Source organism: Lipotes vexillifer, unplaced genomic scaffold, assembly GCF_000442215.2.
Source record: "Lipotes vexillifer unplaced genomic scaffold, Lipotes_vexillifer_v1.1 scaffold584, whole genome shotgun sequence".
Taxonomy (NCBI): Eukaryota; Metazoa; Chordata; class Mammalia; order Artiodactyla; family Lipotidae; genus Lipotes; species Lipotes vexillifer.
This window is the reverse complement of record NW_006783036.1, coordinates 5,236,896-5,255,848: the sequence shown is the minus strand read 5'-3', so window position 1 is coordinate 5,255,848 and position 18,953 is coordinate 5,236,896. Positions and strand designations below refer to the sequence as shown.

Here is an 18,953-nt window from a genome sequence, read left to right as displayed (position 1 = left end):
TCCTCCCGGACCAGGGCACGAACCCGCGTCCCCTGCATCGGCAGGCGGACTCTCAACCACTGGGCCACCAGGGAAGCCCCGCCTTGCAAACATTTTAAGAGAAACAGCTGATACCTCTGCATCACTTGGGATTTTAACTACAGGAAATCCCAGGGTTTCACACACCAGGGTCCGTGCAGAAAGCACTTTCAGATTTAAACACGGATGCGTAGGAACAGAAGGATTCAGCATGTCATGAACATCACTACTGGGTGACAGCTGCCCCCCACCATTGCCCTCCTGGCCACACACACACACACACACACACACACACACACACACCCCTAACCACAGTGTGGAATCTGGCCTCCAGAGACCCCTGGGGAGGGGGAGGGGTGAGGTCCTTTGCCAGAAACACTGAGTGAAAGAATGTCACATCTGACAGGACGGTCAGGATTAATGGTGGCAAGTGTGGATTTGTTACAAACTGGTTCTGGTGACATCGGGAGCCAGTCTTAGTGGACGCTGGAGGCATGGAGCCAAAACGTCCCTGTCTTTGTCCATCATTAGGGTCATCACAAAATGGAGTCTGGACCTTCCAACCAGAACCTCTTTTGTGGCCAACGTCCTCAACCTGCGGGTGAAACTGGCTCCTTCTCCAGCCCGAACCTCTTCTCCTCATGCTTCACGTGAACAGGACAGGTGTGGGCGGGTCCTGCCTCCCAACATCAGATTTGCTCACTGGCCGGGAAAGGAAAAGGGAACACGACATCACAGCTGAGATCTTGAAATACCCCTTTTTGTTTTTTCAAACTTTCTTGTACCTGGAAGATTTTAACGCTGATAAAGCACGGTAGCGGCAAGCTCCCTGGTGGAGCCAAATGTGCATGTTAATTTCCACACCCTGTATCAGGAAGGGGAAGGGGGAGTACACGGGGCGGGCTGGAGCAGACAATCCCCATCTCAGCCACTCCCTGGAAGATTAAGGACTTCTGAAATCCCGTACAGAGATGTATTGTTTTGGTTTTCCAGCCACAAATTATGTTTCTCGGGGGCTTCACCCTTAGCAGTAAAATCCAAGTGGCTCTGGGACTAAACGTCCCAAGTTCCATACAGGTTAAACTTGACCTCTCCCAAGGTCCAAGGTCCAAGGGGCCTGGACCTCCCTGAGCCATGCAGTGTGTGCAGTCTGTCCAGGGGGCAGGGGGGCAGGGTGAAGATTCTCCCAGACACAGAAGCAACTGGGCCAGATCACCCACCATTGGAAACCAAGACCTGCCTTCCAGGTCTGGTGGTCTACGGGCATCACTGCACGCTCGTGTGCAATAGGACATGTGTCTCTGTGTTTGGTAGTGAGGAGACCAAGAGGGGTGTGGGGGGCAGGGAGGACAAAAAGGAAAAAAGAATTCCGAAGGTCAGGTTCACCTCACTTTTAAACACAGCTCCAGGAGAACTTCTGAGGCAATTTTCTTTCTCCAGGGTATCTGGCTAACTTCCTCCTCCCAGTATGTCTGTGTAATTCAGTTCCCCATGCTGGAGCCCCTGGGGAGAATTTCCCCACCTGGAAACAGGGCCTTTCCTTCCCAAGGCCCTGGGCGGCCATGGTCCTTGCTGCGGGAGCGGTCAGGCCACACGGACACCCCATCCCCTCCTGTGTGCCACCCCGCTATTGCAGAGAGCGCCAGCTTCATCTCCTGTCCTGGCTTATTAGTTAACGCGTGTGGGGAACAGAACTCTTCACCTCAGACAGCCTCATGGGAAAGCTGGCCAGAAGCCGTGATATTTAGAGTCCTCTGCAAATCCTTTTCTGGAGCTAGGCAGAATAAATAAGTAATAAATAAGACGATAAAGGAAAAGTCCCTTTCTGACACAGGAGCCAATAACACAAATGAAGCACCACCTCCCACAAGGTCATAGATCTTCCAATTAAAGCACACTCTGGGGCTTCCCTGGTGGCACAGTGGTTGAGGGTCTTCCTGCCGATGCAGGGGACACGGGTTCGTGCCCCGGTCCGGGAAGATCCCACATGCCGCGGAGCAGCTGGGCCCGTGAGCCATGGCCGCTGAGCCTGCGCATCCGGAGCCTGTGCTCCGCAACAGAGGAGAGGCCACAACAGTTTGAGGCCCGCGTACAGAAAAAAAAAAAAAAAAAAGCACACTCTGTACCCTTCCCCTCCGCTCCAGCCACTCTCATTAACCAAGCTACTGCACACAGCTGCTCTGGTTCCTCATGTTTTTAAGACGACGGGCCACCTCCCTTCCCCCAATCTCTTTTTTCATCATCTTCATTTCCTTGGGTCTCTCCAGAGCACTTCCTGTTTCTTCTTCTGATGGCTACACATTTTCTAGAAAGTTCTACTGCCCGTGAGGAATGTGGGTATCAGAAGACAATGCAAAACTCTTAGGCAGGCCAGGAAAGAAATGGCCAATTAAATATATATTTTTAACTCAAACGGCAGCTGCTGAGTAGCATGTAGCTGCATGTTCTAAAGAGTTCAGATGTTTCCACTTTTTGTTCAAAAAAAAAAACAAAGAAAAAAAAAAAAAACAAAGAGCAAAAGACACTGCGAAAACTCTAACTTGGAGCAACCGGGAGGAAGTTAACTGTCCGGAATTCACCATCAGGGGGAGAAAAGCTCTGTGTGTATCCCTTCAATAGGATTCCAGGGTCCCTCGTCAAGCCAGGGTAAGCTCTTTTCCCGCACCCCTGAACCCATCTCGCTCCCACACTTCTCTCCACACCATGGCAAGATTCACTGCAGGTGCCGTTTTCCCAGGATCTGACCGCTTCCGATGTTTTAAAGATCTCCCAGCCCTCAAAGGCCCTCCCTAGACGATGCACTTTCCACTCTCCTTCGTAACTTTCTTTTTGAAATAGAATGTTCATTTCCATATTACCACTCATGGTTATCTCTTACCTAGAAGTAGCCTTGAGCACTGGGGCTGCTCACTTTTGAGAACTGAACAATGTCAGGAAGCCTTTGAAGAGCCGCTCGGAACATTTTTCTGTTCAAAAACTCACTAAATATTTTAAAGCCCCAACACACACAGTCACCAATGGCTCATTTTTAAATGCAGCGGAAGACCCTCGGTGAGAGGGCTGCTTCGGACTCAGGGCTGTCCCCCCTCCTGGAGCTCAGGGCCACCTGCCCAGAGGTGAGCTGGAAGCTCACCGACTTTGCTGGTGGCCCAGACAGGGTCCATGTCCCGACACGCTGCCACTGTGGCTGCCGACGTCCCAACTGAGAGGTCGACGCCTAGGTTATTTTTATTTTTATTTTATTTTATTTTTTTGCGGTATGCGGGCCCCTCACTGTTGTGGCCTCTCCCGCTGCAGAGCACAGGCTCCAGACGCGCAGGCTCAGCGGCCATGGCTCACGGGCCCAGCCGCTCTGCAGCATGTGGGATCTTCCCGGACCAGGGCACGAACCCGTGTCCCCTGCATCGGCAGGCGGACTCCCAACTACTGCGCCACCAGGGAAGCCCGACGCCTAGGTTATTTTGAAGCGACTTACCCAGCGACGCCAAACCTGGCCTACAGGCCTAGAAACGTCAGCTGCATTTGGATCACTACATCAGGCTTGGCAGCTCAGAACCCAGGGCCCATGTCTTGTTTGCTTGCTTCCTTCCTCAGACATTTTTGGTATCCATTGGCAGAAACCCACACTGGGTCTTCTTTTGCTCTCCTGGCTTTCAAGGGAGGCCCTGTGTTTTTCTCAAATTCAAAACCCTCCCTGTGATCTCTGTTGAAGAGAACCCTGGACAGCAGCGCGAGTTCATACCTCTGCCTTGACATTCCCAGCAGAGTGATGTTGATCAAGTCACTTAACCTCTCTGAGCCTCTGTTTCCTCATCAGTCGAGTGGGAATAACATATCTGCTTCCAAAGAGGGCCAGGGGAGCAAATGAGATCGCGCATGTGGACACACCCTACAAAATTCACACATCACTACGCACATGTTATGGTTGGGCTTCGCATGTTTTGTTTTTTATTATCCATCTTGTACCTGGCAGTGGATGTTTCAGGGATGCCTTTCAGTCTAACTCTGGCAGTAATAAAACCCTGGAGGAATTTTCTTTTCTTTTTTTCTTTTTTAACATCTTTATTGGAGTATAATTGCTTTACAATGCTGTGTTAGTTTCTGCTATATAACAAAGTGAATCAGCTATACATATACATATATCCCCATATCCCCTCCCTCTTGCGTCTCCCTCCCTCCCACCCTCCCTATCCCACCCCTCTAGGTGGTCACAAAGCACCGAGCTGATCTCCCTGTGCTATGCGGCTGCTTCCCACTAGCTGTCTATTTTACATTTGGTACTGTATATATGTCCACACCACTCTCTCACTTCGTCCCAGCTTACCCTTCCCCCTCCCTGTGTCCTCAAGTCCGTTCTCTACGTCTGCATCTTTATTCCTCTCCTGCTCCTAGGTTCTTCAGAAACTTTCTTTTTTTTTTAGATTCCATATATATGTTAGCATACGGTATTTGTTTTTCTCTTTCTGACTTACTTCACTCTGTGTGACAGTCTCTGGGTCCATCCACCTCACTACAAATAACTCAATTTCATTTCTTTTTATGGCTGAGTAATATTCCATTGTATACATGTGCCACATCTTCTTTATCCATTCATCTGTCGAGGGATGCTTAGGTTGCTTCCATGACCTGGCTATTGTAAATAGAGCTGCAGTGAACATTGTGGTACGTGACTCTTTTTGAATTATGGTTTTCTAAGGGTATGTGCCCAGGAGTGGGATTGCATTCCCACCAGCAGTGCAAGAGGGTTCCCTTTTCTCCACACCCTCTCCCCTGGAGGAATTTTAATGCAGCCTGCCTAATGCATTAGAGGTTCCAGGGTAGTAGAAACTTGCAAACGTTGAGGAAACGTCATTTTTTATTGTGACTCTTGGGAACCAACACACAACTGGCCTCCTGCAAGGAGGTGCTACCGCCTCCCCACCTCTGCTAGTAGGAGTTGTTTTTTTATTTTTTTAATGAGCATTTAAATAATTGTTCTTCCTTATTATGCTGGTTACTCTAATAATACCAATAAAGGTATCAGGGATGTTCAATAAAAAGCACACCTTTAATTGAGTTATTATTCAATAAAAAGGCCATAATTGAGAGCAATAATTTAAGAGGGCTCTCCTAAAGCCAAGTGATACCCAGTAGAAGGGTATTCCTGCCTGCAGGGGATTTAGTGGTTCACGGCTGCTCAAAAGCCACAAGCAGACACCACCTCCCAGCTCAAGCAGGGCCTGGGGTGATTACCAGCCAGGGCCTTTCTCCTCCCAAAGCTGGAGGCAAAAATGAGAGTCCTGACACTTGGGACACTGAAGAAAGAACTGGGTCTTGGCTTCACGTGGCCCTCTACAGTTTGCAAAGCACTTGACAGTTGGTTTGGCATTTTCACAGCCATTAGCGCATTTCTTCGTCACTCACATGACCGCTGAGGGAGGCCAGGCAAGGACCACCTCCCTGCTGGCACGTGATGGTGCTACAGCTCAGAGAGGCAGAGTCCCCCAGCCAGCAAGGGGAGGGCCATGTCCCTGCTCAGGCTTCCAGAACCCTGGCTCCATCCCAGCTGCACCCCCCAGCACCACCTGAGATCGTTCTCTTTACACTTGTCAGGGCCTGTTTCACAATGAAAAGGTCCTCCTGTCACACTGTGTGTGTCCTCCCAGTGAAGGGCATCGATTACCCTTTGATGGAGCCCAGTCGGGTCCACCACGGGCCTTGTCCCTGGAGTGGAGATGTTTAAGAGAGCAGGTGAGCCTACAGGGCAACGCGCCACTCAGGACCTGGTGAAGGGGTCATGAGACACCGGCAGCCAGATTCTGGGGCAGGCTGTTAGATCCAGGGTCTCCCTGTGGCAGGCCCCTTCCCCTCTCTGGATTTTAGGGTACCCAGTGCCCAAGGAGAGGGCTGGATTCATTGGCCGACCACCCAATCCTCCTCCAGAATCTATGCCCACTAGCAATGCCATCTCCTCAGTGCCAAAATGTTAATAATTATTGTCACTATTATCTCTAGACGTGTAGACCCCTTATTAGTTTAAAGACCGTCTTCCCTTTCATGATCCCAGAAAGAAAATGTCATTTGGTTTCCTTGGGGAACTCTGTGAGTTTCGTGTTCATATCATTTCCGAGCACAGTCACCTATGAAATCTATAAGCACCCCTGCTTGTTCTCAAAGCATCCTATCAAACAAAACCTCAGCCTCTCCAAGAGAGAAGGTGGAGCTAAGGGAATAATAACAGCAGTAACAAGAAACCATTATTAAACCCTTACATGAGCTGCCTGCAGCTAAGGAGAACTGTCCTCACAACTCCCAAGGTCAAGAACTGTCATCAGCACCATTTCACAGATGAGGAAACTGAAGACTGGAAGAGGTAAGGTGGTCAGCCCAGAGCCACACAGACAGCTGTGCTCTAGATAAAAGCTTACTCAAAAGAGGAAAGGGTGCAGACCTGGTGGCACAGTGGTTGAGAGTCCGCCTGCCGACGCAGGGGACACGGGTTCGTGCCCCGGTCCAGGAAGATCCCACATGCCACGGAGCGGCTGGGCCCGTGAGCCGTGGCCGCTGAGCCTGCGCGTCCGGAGCCTGTGCTCCGCAACGGGAGAGGCCACAACAGTGAGAGGCTCCCGGGCCCCCAAAAAAAAAAAAAAAAAAAAGAGGAAAGGGTGCAGACCTGGGCCCCTCCCAAGACAAGGGACCCCAGGGTAGGAGACAGGGCAGTTGTGTGTGCCTCGGGATCTTACCTTTCGTTCCAGCCACATGCTAGTGAAATGTGGAGACGTGTTGTTCTCGGCTAGAATCGCAACAACTTGGTGAAGTCAGGCCAATTACCTCATGGATAAGTAATAGATGCCCTTTGTCGGGTGTTGGTTCTGGTGGGGTGACAGTAGTAGCACTGCTACTACTAAATGGTCTCCCTGGTGATGAAGAGCTGAGCCAGCCTCAGTCTAACACAGCCAATGCCCCTCCGCCAATGCCCGTGGCAGACATTGCCAATCCATCCCCACACTCCCCCACCAGGCCTCAGAATCCTCTTTAACCCAGAGCTCCAGACACAGCCCTTACCACCACATAGAGTGTGCGTCTGACTCTTTTGCCATCCCTGGATCCCAGCTCACATAAGCCCACTAAGTGGGGGGACCAAGATAGATAGAGCTGAGTGGACTAGGTAGCAGGGTGTGTCCTGCTGAGAGCAATGCCTACACTTGCCTTTCATTCATTCATTGAAACACGTAGGAGCTGGGCACCCTTTATCCACTAGGTATTCTGCTGGTATCAGGGGATGCAGCTCTCGAATTCCAGGGGGAGACGAGAGCACCTAATAACCCTCTCAGTTATTTCATGAAAAGTATGAGTGCTGCTAGGACCAAGCTCAAGGTGCAGGGAGAGAAAAGCACGCAAGGGCTTGGCTGACTTTGGGGTTTAGAACCTGCATCACCCCATGTAGTCTCATGATAACTCTCTGCCCGTGACCACACAGGAGCAATAAAGGAGGCTCAGAGACCGCAAGTAAGTTGCCGGAGGCCACATGACTGGCCTTGGGTCATTTATTTAAAATTCATCATCTGGTCTGGATTCCAAGCTCCCTGAGGACCGGGGCTGAGCTGATCTTTTGCTACTGCCGCAACTCCGGCCACCGGCCGGGTGACGAACACACACGTGCTTCAGAATTGCCGGCGCCTGTGTTAGCTGTGTTCTGTCTGTTTGCTCCGCCGTGGTCAGCGTGGCTAAAGTCATCACAGGCAGAACAAGGGCGTCTGCCCAGGTCCGCGTGAACGTTCCCAGGCTGCACAGTCTGCCCTCCAGGCAAGGCCGCCTCTGGAGCAGGGCCTAGCTCAGCACTCAACACGACCCCGCTTCCCAGGGCTCGCTGGGCAGGACCCCGCCCAGCATGCCCACGCCTCTCCGCTGGCTGTGTTCCAACCACCAGAGGATGCTGGGATCCAGGTGACTCCAAAGAACCCAGACGCTCCGCCACCGCCCCCATCCACCTCTAAGCCGCCCTGGCAGAGTGGGCGAGCGGGCCAGCGATCCTCCCAAATCACAGCCCTGACGGCCGCTGCTGCCTGGAGGAAGCACCAGGCTCTCAGCCTTCAGGATCCGGCTGGACTCACTGCCCACTCACGCGCTGGCCCCCCACCCTCCTGGTCCTCTCCTTGCCCGTGCATCTCACACCTCCTTGCACCTGCCGTTTCAGCTGCCTGGAATACCTGCCTTTCCTCCTCTCCCTGCAAAACATCTTCTTAGACACAGCCCAAGCGTAGCCCCCTCTGAATCCCCATAGCCTTGGGGGAATGCTGCCTGACACTGATCACCACACTGGCATCACCTGCCCTTGACTCTGGTGGGCTTGACTCATATACCACTGCATGTGCCAGAGGTGGGCTTGTGGGCGCTCAGAGCCACTCTGGAAAGTGGGCTCTAATCCAGATCTTATATAAAAGAGAAACTCAGTCTCATCACAGTTAAGTGACGGGCCCCGGGTCAGACAGCCTGTGGGTCGCAGAGCCCAGATTCATAGCTGGGTCTGAGCCCAGGGCCTGGGTCGTGTCTGACACACACCTGGCTGCCCCTCCACCGGGCTTGCAAACTCCGCCGTAACCGGCCCTGGACCAGCCACAGCACACCATTCCACCTGCCCCTGTGCACACCAGCGAGCTGGCCGGTGCCGCAAGCTGGAGGCTCTGTGCAGGAAATGCCACGTGGAGCTTGGCTGAGAATCGAGAGGTCCCACGAGTAAGAAACCTCACCCCACTGCGGTCCACTCACCCTGAGAGCGTCCATGCGGCAGAGGTCAGCTTTGTGCTTCCGATGCCCGGAGTTACCTCGGGCTGGAGGACTGGGCCTTCAGGCTTCACCGCAGCCTCAAACTGAGGCCCCAGCATCCCCCTAGACAGCCAGGGGCACAAGAACCCCAGCAGAGCAAAAGCAGCATCCTGGGAAGTTACTAAGGCCAAGGAAATCTAATCTTGTCCCAAATGTTCTAGGGACATCCCTTTCCCGTTCATTCATTCACTCGTCCATCCGGTCACCATGTGCTAGACGCTAGGACCCACAACAAGGACCTACTTACTTGGAGGGATCAGCCACAGGTGGGGGTCGGTGGGGGGGGAGCAGGGGTGGGTTAAGCTGTGGACACAAAGGATTCTGAGGCAGAGCAGGATCTGCCGAGTGACCTCAGAGCATCCAGGGAAGAGGCAGCCAGGAAACACCGCGTGGAGGTGAGTTCAAGCCAGACACAGGGAAAGTGGCACCGGCCCAGATCCAGCAGGGAAGGCACTCGGGGTGGAGAGCCCTGTGTGAGCACCCTCGGGGGGCACCAAAGAGAAGGCAGCTCTGTTGGCTGCAGAAGCAGGCAGGGGCGGGGAGATGGGAGAGGCGATGAGAAAGGCAAGGACCTGCGGAGAACTGTGCAAAGCATGTTTCCATCCGATGCATCCCCTGCTCGTTCTGCAAGGTTTCCCGTGCAGGGCTGTCCTCACTCACCCACACTCACCCTCCAAGCCCAGGGCTAAATCGTCAATGTGAAGATGCCCCGCCCTCGGTGTCCACATTCTCCTCCTAAAAAGCCAGGAAGCCCCTCAGGACAACACCCAAGGTCTGCACAACACTACGTCTGCACCCAGAAACCGAACCACTGGAGCAAAAGCGGAGAGGCTCTTGGCCACACATCTGTTCCTTTGCTCCTTCCTCCCTTCCTACCTTTACTCTACACATGCAGGCAGCGTGTGTCGTCTGCCAGGCCCGCACTGAGCTCAGGAGCGATGCCCTCGTGGAGCCTGCGGTCCAGGACAAGAGGCTCTTGACTCCACAGACATGCAGTAAGGGCTCAGGCCACTAGTTCACTAAGAAAGGGTGTGCCACACGGTGCAGGGCCCAGAGGAGGAGAGACTGACGGCCTGGGAGGATCGGGGGAGACTTCTCGCAGGAGGACACCCTGGAGCTCAGCTCAGAAGGAAAAATGAGTCCATTGTGCAGAGAAAGGGCAGAAAGTGTGTGCCCAGCGGAGGAAACTGCAGGCACAAAAGCATGGAGGTGGGATCTTAAGATTCGTGGAGGTGAGGACCTGGATGTGGAACTGAAGAGGCGATGGGGGATCCACCTGAGGAGGCTCTGAAAACACGCAAAGAAACTGAACTGGAGAGAGACCAAATTCCATTGCTGCAAATCCCATCACAATGAAAACTTTGATTTTTTTTTTTTTAAATTAAGATTTTCAAGCCCACACTCAAGGTCTATATGAATCACGAACTGTTCAGTACAACAAAATCTCAGGACAACGAAAGGATGGAGGTAAACCCCTCGGAGAGTTTGGTTGCAGGCCAGACCTGCCCTTCCCAAACTAAGAAACCATTATGTATAAAGAAATGAAACTGGGGGGTGGAAAACACGAAGAGGGAACTTCAAGTCCAATCTACGAGGACCACGAGCTTAGGAAGCGAGGCGGCTTCTAAATCACCGTCTCCAGCAGAAGTTCTATTATTCCAGCAAAAGCCTCTTATCTGAACACCCACGGCTGAGAAGCCCGCCTTCAGGAATGGGGTGGTCCAGACTCTTGGGGAAACAGGGAAGTATGAAAACTGAACTACGGCTGCAGGCCCCATACACCCAAGATTTCCCCCAAACAGTCTTGACTTCAACTGCTCGATTCTGTGGTCACACCAGGTGTGCAGTTCAGGCTCAGGAAACAGCCACCCAGCCCTGAAACAAAGCAACACCTCTAACTGTGGAGGGGGCATCTCGGGGCAGGGTGAGAGCCGTGGTGTTCGCTAGTCAGATGGAAGAGCCGGAGGCAAGACACGCAGAGTGATTTTATACGTGGCAACTCATTTACAGCATTCTTGAGAAACTACAGCGCACTCCTCAAGATCATCTTTATACAGTCCCCCTCCCCTTTACACTAGGCTCTCACATGCGTTGGGGATAATGTCTTCCCCGAGACAGACGAATGCATCGTCAGACTCCCTTGAAATCTGCTTTCTGTAGACTTCTCTGAAAAGGACCTACACTTTTCCAGTGGGTGTTGGTGGACTGAGAGATGAATGTACTGCCCCAACCCTCTCCCCCCCAATATAGGGTTTTCTGAAAGGATTCTAGAATTCTGGGGACGGGAATTTAGCAGAGAACGTGAAGAGGAGGCATAGAGCAAACCATCCTTATCACTTAATAAAATAAAGAGTGAATTAAGAAATAAACAGGCAAAACCCATCACGCAGTGAGCTGCTTGGGTGCTTGAGCGCCGGTGTGTACACAGGTGTGCACACGTGTACACACGCCAAGCACATCTCACACACACATTCTGGCTGACACAGGAAGTCTCCCTTCTCTGTAATTCACGACTTCCTTCATGAGGCAGGCCTCCATCCTTCCTTTCCTTAAATCCACGGAAGTCTCCACTTTCCACCCCAAGAAGCATTGCCGGGGCAGTAAACCTCGTTTTAATGGGGTGTACGTTTAGCTCCGAGGAGGTAACTGACGTTATGGAGAGCCTCGATGCCGAGTTATACGGGTTAGCTAACGCAGAGGGGACCCATAGCCACACACCACAAACAAGCAGTAATATGTTACGTAGATCGTTCTGAGCGGCGTGCGTTAGAGCGAAAGTGTGAGGGTCCGCTGGGACTGATAAAACACAAGGAAACAGCAGATGCGCACCTGTAAATTTGTCTCATTTGTCTCTGAAGTGAAAGGCTATTCCCTTGTTCGGAATTTGTGATAAAAACATGCTAGCCCAAGGTTTGTGGAGAATATCTGAATATTTAAGTTGTGTATAATGATAGGCGATTATAGGATAAAAACTGGACCTTATGAACGGGGGGTGGGGCACTGTCTGGATCACCAAGTGCTTCCCACCGCTGAGTCATTTATCTTTAACGCACGAGCACTTCCACGCCACATGCCCCCCCCCCCGCCACAAAAGGGCTGCAGGGACTGTTACCAGACCCCACTGCCACGAACCGGTAACCACCCAAGCTTGACTTTGCCTGGGTGGGTGGATTCTTTTCTTTTTTTAGTTTTGTTTTCTTAAATATGTCTCGTACCTCCCTGCAACCAAGAGCTGAGACTGAAGTCATGCCCCTCCAGGACAGCCTCCTTCAGTAGGCCACCTTTCCGGACCCGGAGAGCCGAAGCCAAGCGTAGGGAGGGGCCTCGGCCCCCGTGTGTGCGCCCTGCTCCCCAGCACCCTCCCTGGAGGCGAGCAGGGGGGCTGGCAGGAAGCACCAGCTGTGCCGCGCGCCCGGGCTGGCACCTTGGCATCCCGGCTGGAGCCGAGGTGCCCGCAAGGCCCCATCCAGGTTAACCAACTGCAATGTTACAGTAACTCCCCCCCCCCCCCCCCCCCCCCGCCACAAAAGGGCTGCAGGGACTGTTACCAGACCCCACTGCCACGAACCGGTAACCACCCAAGCTTGACTTTGCCTGGGTGGGTGGATTCTTTTCTTTTTTTAGTTTTGTTTTCTTAAATATGTCTCGTACCTCCCTGCAACCAAGAGCTGAGACTGAAGTCATGCCCCTCCAGGACAGCCTCCTTCAGTAGGCCACCTTTCCGGACCCGGAGAGCCGAAGCCAAGCGTAGGGAGGGGCCTCGGCCCCCGTGTGTGCGCCCTGCTCCCCAGCACCCTCCCTGGAGGCGAGCAGGGGGGCTGGCAGGAAGCACCAGCTGTGCCGCGCGCCCGGGCTGGCACCTTGGCATCCCGGCTGGAGCCGAGGTGCCCGCAAGGCCCCATCCAGGTTAACCAACTGCAATGTTACAGTAACTCCAGACAGCCTGTCACCGAGCACAAAAGTCACCAGCGAGTGAATGTTCTTTTCTGCACCACAATTAAGACGAATCAATACGACGGGCCACAAATGGTATTTTACTCTCAATAAGAACTCGAGCTGAGTTTATTCAGAATATTTTAGCGCTTCCCCGGGGGATTTTGGGCCGACGCAGATGGCAAATAAAGTACTCAGCCTAAGGCTACAGCACATTATGGTAATTCTAATGTCAGATGTACTTTAATATACAGCTCTATTTAATCACCCCATTATTTCACATTTCCATATGAAAAACCTGCGGCACTTCTGCGGTGCTTTGCCTCTGCCACGGTGCCAGCTTCCTGCAGCCCGCGGGCGGTGGGGAGATGGTCATCCTCGCCAGCCACGGCTCACGGTGTCGAAGTTCCCAGATGCCCCTCTGCACAGCGGAGCTGCCCAGCATGATCAGAAAATCAGGGCGTTCGGAGATGCACCAAATGCCACGGGAGGTTATGGGAAAGAGAAACCTAGCATCCCCCACACTGGCTGCACACAGGTTCACACACACATGCAGGGGTGTGTACACACACACATACACACACACACACACGGGTGAAGGCTCACCACTCAGCCTCTCTCCAAACACCAATAACCCCAGCAATGTGGCTGGGTGGCCCGATGGTTGGACCCAACCAATGCACTGGGCTGGACCAGACGCGCCTCCTGCACGGGGTTGTCACAGCACTGCCCCACGCCCCCACCCCACAAGGGCAGAGGAAGGCAGCAGCAACGCCAAGGGCGGGAGGAAATGTGCAGGGGCAAGCGGAGGCTGGCTGGCGACAGAGGAGGCGGGGTGGGAGGGGCAGAGGAGCTGCAGCCCAAACCGACTGTACATCTGGAGCCAGGAGGCCCCCAGGATGTCCTGTCGGGTTCGCACTGGAGAATCTGAAGCTGAGGAGCTCAGGCCCCAGGGGAGGTGGAGTCCCACGAATTCCAAATGGCCGGGGCACCTCAAGGCTGGCTCGGGCGGCCAGCTGGCGGGAAGAAGCCGGCGGAAGCATGGGTTTTGGCTGAGCCCAGGAAATCACTCTAACGCTGTCACATGCGTACTTGGCCACATGGCATTCCAGAGAAGCCCAGCACGCAACCCGCTGACCACCCAATTCTAGATTTCTCACAGATAGGCTGCTGATGGGTGAAATGAAACCTGGCACCTGGCGCCTGGCACCTGACCCTATTGGATGCCCCACTAACTAGTCAACATTTAAGGCCACAGAACAGGATTCCTGTACATGGGTACAGCATATGCCATCCAAATGAGGCCGCTGCTGCCCATGAGCCGGCCTGGTCCCACTCCTAACATGGGGGAAACAACCTCTAAGGGAAGCAAGGAGGCAGGCGGGGAGAGAGGAAGGAAAAAGAGGCAACAAAACTGAGACGGTCCTAGCGGACGATGCCAGAGACACTAGGAAATTCCTCAGAATTGTCCACTTACCAATAAGATTATCAGTTACCTAATTCTAGCAGGTTTGTCTCATAAGCTCAGGCTGGGAAATTTTTTCTAGAGGAAAATTGCTTGATTATTTGAAGGTACAGACTCTGGCTATTCCAAATCCTGCAGGTATCACTGCGACAAACAGCTCACCACCCAGCATCCACCACCCACCGTAGTCGTCCCTCAAACCAGGATCAGGACTTCTTAAAATACACTTTGGGGGGACAATTCAACAGTGGGAATTCTTTCTCCATTTCCAAGGCCTTTGATTCCACCCTATTATTTTTGGTGATTCGTGAACCTAAAAATAGATACTAATATTCCCCAGTCCTTTTCCTGGCTGTAGCGAGTGCCAGTTTGGAAAAAAGAGCTAGAACAGTGGTTCTCAACTGAGGACTATTTCGCCCCCCTCGGGGATTTTGGCAATGTCTGGAGATATTTCTGATGGCCACGATTAGGAGGGTGGCGGTGTTACTGGCATCTAGTGGGTAGAGGCAGGGATGCTGCCGAACATCCTACAAAGGTCAGCAGCTCTGGGGCTGCCAATCCGAAGCTAGACGCGCCCCGGCTTCCCCAGCAGCACTGAAGCTGCACCTGGCAAAGCCAACTGCAAGGGGAAAGTGGGAATCGCGGGTAAGGCAGAGAGTGGGAAGGGGAGGAGAAAGAGGGGAGAAAGAGGGTGGAGAGAAACTCTGAGACCAGAGAAGAGAAGGAGGAGGGGCCCACATCATTGACTTTTGGCAGTAAGCGGACTTGTGGAATCCCAGTCAATTTCGTCATTATAGAAATCATATGAATTCCAGAACGGCCTGGAGCTGCAAATATCCGGGGCTCCTAGGGAGCTCTGTGCCTCGTAAAGGGGAATGCCAGCCTCAACAGGCAGAGGGAGCAGGGGTCTTTCGATGTGCCAGCACCCCATCCCCCCAGCCTGCCACCAAAAAACCGTCCGCCTGACGGACGCCTCCCTCCAGAACTCGGCTCGGCCACCAACGCCAGGACGTCAGGGGCTGCCCTAGATTCAGCTGCTCAGACGTGAGCCTTGCAACAGCGGCTGCAGGAGATGAAAACCCAAATACACTTCCTGAAGTCAAAGAGATAAAAATACAGTTTCTGCTGCGTACACCACTCTTTAACAAGGCAGCAATCCTGACGCGTTGGGGGAGGGGGAGGAGGGAGCAGAGAGGATGACCACGCAAGCTTAAGTCCATTAAAAAAAAAAAAAAAAAACACGATCCGGAGAGATTACATAAAAAGTACAATTAAGGACCGCTCAGAATCCTGAAGCCTTGGAGAACGTGCTGCCTCCGGAATATTTTTAGAACAATCACTGGAGTGATTCTTCTGAGTTGTAGAAACACTCCCAATCAGAAAGTCAATTTTTCCTCTACTTGCAGAAGTGAGCTGGCTCCACGGGACGGAATGCGTGTGTTTTGCTTGGCGCCTGTTCACAATGCTGTCTTGGCAGCGTTTCCTTGGATCGCGCACGGTGAACCTGGCGCTCACACAGTAGCACTTTCATCTGAAGCGCCCGGGCCACGCTTCCCTAATAACAGCCTGGGAACTGCAAAGCCCCTGCGAGTCCAGCCCTTTACATGGGGAACAGAGACGGGCTTTCGGGGGGCCCCTCTCGCCACAAGAGGGATTGTAAACTGGGGCTGGTGCTTTCAATAAAGCTTTTAAAAGGTGGAAAATAAAAGAATGCCAGCGAGTTCTGGCGACCTTTCACCTCACCCCCACCACACACACACACACACACACACACACACACACACGCATACACACACACACACTAACAGTCACACACACTCACTAAGTCACACACACTCTCACACACGCACACACACACGCTCACACACGCACCCTCTCACACACACACACACACACACACACACACACGGACACACACTCACAGACACCCAGCCCTGGTGGCTCCTCCTTCCCTCCCACTGCCCACACAGGTACCAGATTATCTCTGGACCATCTGAGGTCTGGATGGGAAGGGACACGGCCACTTCAGAACCTCATCGGGGTTGAGTCCCTTGGGCCTGACAGATCCGATTCTCCTGCCTGGCAGCTTTGGCTGAACGTGAATGCGTGAACTCAAATCTTACATCTGGCCGGCACCCAACAGAGGAAGCTATTCATGGGTAAGAATGTGAATGAGTGAATGAATGAGTGAGTCAGTGAATGAATAAGTGAATGATTAAATGAGAGAAGGAATAAATGAGTGAGTGAACGAATGAGTGGGTGAATGAATGAGTAGGTGGCACCCGTGAGCCCGCCCTTCACCATCACTGATCAGCAGCCGCGGTCCCGCCCTCCCCATCAGGGGAGCTGTCACTCAGAAAAAGGACTTCCAGGTACCACTTCCTCCCCTCCCTGGCGTCAAGAAATGTACTTATTTCGGCCTCTTGGAACTGGCTCATCACCACTGTCTTGCTTCACACATTCCCTCTTCTTTCTCTCTGTGTTGTTTACAAAGGTTTCACTCTGTTTTCAACTAATCAGAAAGGCCCCGCTAATACACAATTAACATGTGATTATAAAAAAAAAATTAAAATAGCTTCCAGAAGAAGGAAATGTAATTAAGTAGAGAATGCTTTTCAGTAAGTGCTTGCGTTAACCCATTGTCAGAACACAGCCTACGTTCCTCCACAATGCCTGGAACAGATGCCAAGGGCAGAATGTTAAAAACAAGTAAAAAAGGACATTATTTTCGGGGGGAATAATAACCATCAACTTGGTACAACATGCTGGAGAACTCAGGTTCCGGCTGCAGAGGGCTGACCTCCCCCCAGTCCTCTCAGCACCCTTTTCTGTAAAAACGCTTCTCTTCTAAAAAATAAAATAAATGATTAAACCCAACTCTAACATAATAAGTGAAACAGAGTGAAGAAGCCAGAGCCAAACACACATATTTATAAAACTCCACCATTAACAGAAGCTCTAGTCCGGACCATGAAAAGAGTTTGATGTCACCACTTTTTAATGAAGTCCGGGATCATTTTGTTTCAGATCGTTCTGGCCAAATTTCAAAAGGGATCTCTCTTAAAAACCCCCAAATCGAAAATGGACTTTTAACCTCATGTTCAAGAAGCAATCTGACAAATCGAAGGAATTTTTCTCCCAGCTTTTCCTGCAGCCACCCCGATGAAATCCTGTCATTCTATGGGCCCGACGTTGATGGTTTCTGCCAACCAATATGGTGCCACAGCAAACTGGAAATTCAAGGAGTTCCCATTTCCTTGGGAACCCTGTGAGAAGCGTGTGTGTCCCTGCACACGCACCATCTCCCAAAATAATGGAGAAGCAACATCGGAAAACTCAGGGCTGGTGGCAGGGCCACCACGCCAGTCACCTGCCTTCCATCCTTTGAACCCGAGCACAGAGCAAACGCTCCCAGCCCCAGACCGTCCCCAGCCGCTGAGGGAGCAGTCAGTGAACGGCCCACACTTCCACCTGGCCGGCCAAGAAGCTGGGGCTTCTGGACAAACATCCCACCGCGGAGGCATCCCTCTGGGCCACTCAGGACTCCATCCAGCGCCGCCCCTGCGCCCTGAACCATGCATGAGGCACGGCTCCATCCCCGACTCAGCGGGTGTTAGCTGGGTGACCCTGGGCAAACTTCTCCACTCCTCTGGATCCGTCTCCAGTGTGACGTTCCTCATCTGTGAAATGGCCCCAAGAGGAAGCAAATTTCTGTCTCTTACAGGAAGAAAAATGAGATTCAAAGGGTTTAGGTGTCTGGCCCGAGCTCCTGTAGGAAGTGAGGGAGCAGAGACCACGGGCCAGTCTTCTCAACCAGGGGGCCGAATGCCCTCGGGGACAGCAGCCCCCGGGAGCCGACAGACCCTGAGGGGCACTGGGCACCCACGGGCACCAGGTCAGCAAGACCTCATTTCGTCCCACAAGTTATGTGCTTTCACTGCAGTCCATGGACGAGAAGCCTGTGTCTGAGGATTTACTCATGTCTGTCTAAGGCGACTCAAAGTGTAAAATTAAGGCAGGCAGCAGCCAGGTCATCCAGCCCTCCCCACGTACCGGATGGGGAAACTGAGGCTGCCCAGTGGAAAAAAGACTTCCCAAGTCACACGTGTGTTCGGTGAGCCAAGCCCTGGTTCCTAACCTGGGTTTCTGAGTCCCCTCGACAAACCCACCCCAGGCACCAACGGGCTGGTCCGCCCTGACCCAGGGCTTCTTCTGAAGAAAAGAAAGAGAAGCCACCAATGGCTCCCCTGATATTCCCCACGCCTCCTTCGTGGGGTCTCCCCCAGCACCCCCATTTCACAGATGAGACCAGAAGGCGAACAGCAGGCCCACGGCCTACACTTTGCCACCCAGCACCCTGTCATCAGCCCACCCCACAACCCCTGAGACCCAGGACCCTTCCCTGGGACCCCAAATACAACAGCCTGCATATCTCAGCATTTGTTTAATAACTCCTACTAGGGTCATTGCCTCGGGTTCAGATGGCGAATCCAAGGCTCAGAGACATAAAGCAATCTGCCTGAGGTCACACAGCTCAAACCCATCCAGGGGCCGGCAACTACGGCGGCGCTCAAACTAAATGTAGATACATTTCCCAGTAAAGCGCCCCGACTCCGCTCCCAAGGGAAACAGATCCCTCCAGAGTGGGAGCCTCTCTCCATCCATCCCGGAATCCCTTCATCACTTGGCACCGTCTGGACACATAGTAGGTGCTCTACCAACACCTGCTGAA

At 52.7% G+C, this 18,953-nt stretch overlaps 1 protein-coding gene across 4 annotated transcripts in view; it reads right to left on the bottom strand.

Moving 5' to 3' along the window:
• BCL11B (BCL11 transcription factor B) overlaps positions 1-18,953 on the bottom strand; it is a 96,833-nt gene that overhangs the window by 3,038 nt on the left and 74,842 nt on the right. The window lies entirely within an intron of this gene.